This window comes from Apodemus sylvaticus, chromosome 16, assembly GCF_947179515.1.
Source record: "Apodemus sylvaticus chromosome 16, mApoSyl1.1, whole genome shotgun sequence".
NCBI classification, from domain to species: Eukaryota; Metazoa; Chordata; class Mammalia; order Rodentia; family Muridae; genus Apodemus; species Apodemus sylvaticus.
Window position 1 is genome coordinate 38,058,463 of NC_067487.1, and position 5,025 is coordinate 38,063,487.

The 5,025-nt window shown below is 45.0% G+C and overlaps 1 pseudogene; it reads left to right on the plus strand.

The window, feature by feature from the left end:
- The first annotated feature begins 1,701 nt into the window (after positions 1-1,701).
- On the plus strand, positions 1,702-3,712 carry LOC127667026 (beta-galactoside alpha-2,6-sialyltransferase 1-like; annotated as a pseudogene).
- Positions 3,713-5,025: the final 1,313 nt, after the last annotated feature.

Consider the following 5,025-nt stretch of genomic DNA (forward strand, 5'->3'; position numbering starts at 1 on the left):
CCAAAATGTGTCCTGCCTATAAGAGGTGCAGGGACAATGATGAAGCTGAGACCAAGAGGTGGCCACCCATTGACTGGCCCGACCTGAGACCTATCTGATGGGCAAGACCAATCTGGGACACCATTAATGATATTCTGTTAGATTTACAGATAGGAACCTAGGATAACTGTCTCCACCCAATACTGACTGGAATAGAGGCTGAGACACAGAGCCAAACATTAGACAGCGCTCAGGGGGTATTGTGGAAGAGTTGGGAGAAGGATTGAGAAACCCAAAGGGGATAGGGGGTCCATAAGAAGACCAACAGAGTCAGCTAACTCTGTCCCCAGAGCCTTAACTACCGACCAAAGAGTATACAAGGACTGGACATAAGCCTTCCACACAAATATAGCAGATGTTCAGCCTAGTGTTCATGCTGGTACACCAACAACTGGAGCGGGGACTGTCTCTGACTGCTGCCTGCCTGTGGATCCTGTTCTCCTAACTGGGCTGCCGCATATGGCCTCAGTAGGAGAGGATGTGCCTAGTCCTGAGGTGACTTGATATGCCAGGGTGGGCTGGCACAAAGGGGGGTGGCTCCCTCTTTTCAGAGGAGAAGTGGAGAAGGGAAAGTGGGAGCACTCTGGGGGGGTGACACTGGGAGGAGAGAGTGGGCTATGATGAGGATGTAAAGTGAAGAAAGATAAGAAAGAAAGAAAGAAAGAAAGAAAGAAAGAAAGAAAGAAAGAAAGAAAGAAAGAAAGAAAGAAAGAAAGAAAGAAAGAAGGGAGGGAGGGAGGGAGGGAGAGAGAGAGGAAGAGGAAAGGAGAGAGGAAGAGAGGGAAGGAGAGGGAGGGAAGGAGGGTGGGAGGGAGAGAGAGGTAGGGAAGAAGAGAGGGAGGGAGGGATGGAGGGAGAGGGAGAGGGAGGGAAGGAGGGAAGGAGAGGGAGGGAAGAAGGGAGGGAGGGAGAGAGGGAGGGAAAGAGAGAGGGAGGGAGAAAAAACATTTTAAAAATAAACATATAAATATACAGCCAAAATGAAAAGAAAAAAAGAATTTAAGATAGCCAAAAAAAAAAAAAAAAAAAAATTGAGGCCAGGAGGGCAGAGGGGACAGCCAGAGAAGATTGTTGCGGTTGAGATAATCATCAAAATAAGTTCCAAAGGCTGAATTTGTGACTGGAAGGAGGATGTCTGAGACTGGGGTTATTGATTAGGAATATTTCTTTGGAAATAATGAAATCAGAGTTCTTTCCTTATGAGTGAGTAGCTGAGATCACAGTCAACTCTAACAGAGAAGATTGAAAAACTGAGCCCTGGGAACTAGAATACTTTCAGGTAGAGAAGAATGTCACTGAGCCTCCTGGCAGATGTCGCGTTGGAGGAAATGACAATGATCCAGCTTTTCCAGGACTGAAGAGGAGCACCTTTTTTTTCTGGACTAAAGAGGAAATGCCTGCAGCAATGGGATGCGGAGGTTAGTGGGGCAGATGGAATGGAGCGGTCACTGCAGGAATGCGATGCTGTGAAACACACAAGGGTCTTAACACAGCCTTCAGATGGCTTCTGATCATCTTGAAGAAAATGAGCCTTGGCCTCCAGACCTAATAAAGTAAATCTCTTTCCATGGAGAACAGCACTGGTTCCTGAGGACCTGGAGGGCCAGCGGCCTCAGAAGGATTAGCCAGAAGCAGGCTTGGTTCCTGTACATACCTTTCCTTATGATTCATACCAACTTGAAGAAGACAGTTCGGCTGCCTCATCCTGGCCTTTCTCCTGTTTGCAGGCATCTGTATGTGGAAGGAAGGGAGCAACTATGAGGCTCTTATATTGCAAGCCAAGGAATTCCACATGCCAAAAGGCCAGAGAAACTGGCCATAGGGTCTCGCTTCCGCTCTATGTTTTCAATCAGCAAACAAGACCCTAAACAGGACATTCAAATCCTCAGTCATCCCAGGGTCACAGCCAAGGTCAAAGCACAGCCCTCCTTCCTGGTGTGGGACAAGGACTCCTCATACAAAAAAAACTTAATCCCCCAGGCTGCAGAAGATCTGAAAGAATTATCTGAACATGAACAAATATAGTGTCCTACAAGGGACCAGGGCCAGGAATCGAGGTCAGTGCAGAAGCCCCATGCTATCACCTTCAAGACCATCTGGATGAATCTTTGATTGATTGAGGCCATAGATTTTTTTTCCCTTCAACACCACTGACTGGGAGGGTTACGGAGATGTAACCCACATCCTGCCCACGGAGAACATTAGGACCAAGCCTGGGTCATGGCACTGGTATGCTGTCGTCTCCTTTGTGGGATCTCTGAAATCGTCCCAACTAGGCTGAGAGATTGGTATGTGTCTTAGTTAGTTAGGGTTTCTATTGCTGTAAAGAAACACCATCTCCAACAAAGCAAGTTGGGGACAAAAGGGTTTATTTGGCTTACATTTTTACATTGTTGTTCATGAACAAAAGAAAGGACTGGAACTCAACCAAGTCAGGAACCTAGAGGCAGGAACAGAGGCCATGCTCTTTACTGGCTTGCTCAGCCTGCTTTCCTATAGAATCCTATACTATCAATTCAGGCGTGCCCCACCCACAGTGGCCTAAGCCCTCCCCTACTGATCACTAATTGAGAAAATGCCTTACACCTGGATCTCAAGGAAGCTTTTCTTTAATAGTGTTTGTGTGAAGGTGAGAGGACAATTTCATGGATCCGGTTCTCTCCATCTACTTTATATGGGTTACAAAGACTGAACTCAGGTTACCAGGCTCATACTGAACATGCCTTTACCCACTGAGCCAGCCCCTAGAGTTGTATACTATCCATTTCCTTAGAACATACAAGTATAGGTTCATAACTATATGAAAGTACATATCTCTGAGTCAATAATAAATTGTAATAAAATCTGGGTCTACCATTAAATAAATACTCGGGGAAATTATCTAACCTCAATGGTTAGGTCTCCATGCAAAACAAAACAAAAGTATTTTAATATCTACCTCAGAGAGTTTCCATGAGAACTGTATGTGAAGCAATTAACACCTACCAGACACTTAGCATTCGGGAAGTCGATATTGCTCTTATTAAAGAAGAGATAGGCGGGAAGACTGCACTCTGAAAGCACCATGCTGCATTTTTTAGTGCAGGGTGTGATGATTGAAAACTGGATTCCAGGGAGATCTGAGTGTGACCCCTTCTCCCCAAAACCAGAGACATCCCCAGGTGCATGGGCCCCAAGGTCTCTCACACGTGCACCCCTGGACCACAGCCCCGGGTGAGCTCCTTCCCCACCTTTCATCTCCCCTCCGCTCCACACACCGACCCACACTCACCATGATAGCAACGGGTTAGAAGGCAAGGGTGATAGAAGGAGACACCGGGTCTCGGTTACCGTTCCTGACAACTAAGAGTCGAGAATGTGACAACCATAAGCACAAGGCAACCCTAAGTCACATGCCAACAATGGAGGAAGACAGAACATAGGTCCCCATGACATTGCCGAGCTACAGAGGAAGCCTTGGCCTGCTGCGTGGGCTGAGCATATTCGTATTAAACACAGAGTCATCAGTACTGTGTCAGGGGTTGGAGAGATGACTCAGCAGTTAAGAACACTGACTGCTCTTCCAGAGGTCCTGAGTTCAATTCCCAGCAACCACATGGAGGCTCACAACCACCCATAATGAGATCTGACGCCCTCTTCTGGGGTGTCTGAAGACAGCTACAGCGTACTTAGATATAACAATAAATAAATCTTAAAGGTGTCGGTGACACAATAGGGAAAGGAGTCAAAGCCTTTATCCTTGGTGACATTTAATCAAGAATGAGCCAAGACTTCAATTCTCTGCTCGGTTCTTCCTGTATCTCCTGGGTCCTCTGTCTGTCCTCAGTGCTGTCCCGTGTCTGTGCTCCTGTGTGTTTCCTAATAAAGTGCTTTGCTCTTGCAAAGAAGAAGAAAGAAGAAGAAGAAGAAGAAGAAGAAGAAGAAGAAGAAGAAGAAGAAGAAGAAGAAGAAGAAGAAGAAGAAGAAGAAGAAGAAGAAGAAGAAGAAAACATCCAAAATCATATCTCTCCATTCTTTTAGCTGGATAGAAATTATTGGCTTGTTCATGGCCAACCACAGTGGAATGTTTTCTTGTTTGTATACGAAGGTGTGTGTGTGTGTGTGTGTGTGTGTGTGTGTGTGTGTGTGTGTGTGTTTAGCCTACGTAAGAGTAGTAAGCTTTTCTCTGCACTTCACAGATTTGCTTTCAACACCCAGTTGTAAAACAAGTTGTAAATGCTTTCAGGTTACAAATGTAAATGTAATTATGAGAAACAAAAAGGGGGTTAAATACTGGACATGAGAAGTTAAAACTAAAGGCAAACAGGGGACTTTTTTACAAGGAAAATACTAACATAGGCCTGTCTGCCTGTCTTTGTTGAGGGACCAGGACAGGCAAGGTGAGCTGGTCAAAAATGAATGAATAAATGAAAGAATGAATGAGTAAGGGAGTCAATGAATGACTAAAATAGACGTGTCTTAAGTCAACACGCACACCAGTTAACAATCCTGTGTTGGCCCTTGGTGCTAAACACCCGAAGGCCCTCACTGGAGACGAGTACTCTTATTTCATCTAAAAGTATTTCCTTCTTTTTGGCAATTAAAAATCATCTCCTACACCCTAAATTGCCACCGTTCCTAGAGAAGGAAAAATAACTCAGCACTGAAAGAGGCAATAGCACAGCCATGTCTAATTCCACAACGTAACCATTGAAGATGGAGGAGCTTACTGGGTCTGAAGCAGTTGAGAAGGACCACCTCCCCCCGGGGAACACGTCAGTTGTTAATCATTGGGAAAGCACAGTTAGACTCTGTTAAAACTAGTTCTTGGTATTAATGATAAATTTCTTAATTTATATCCTAAGCATTTCTTTTGTTGTTTATTTTCCTGTAAATAAGCAAATACGCTAGGGACGGAGTAATTTGATTCTCTCATTAGCAGCTATGGAACTCCTCATTGCTTTCCTATCTGCCCTGACTAAATGGACTATGGGTACAATAGCCAGC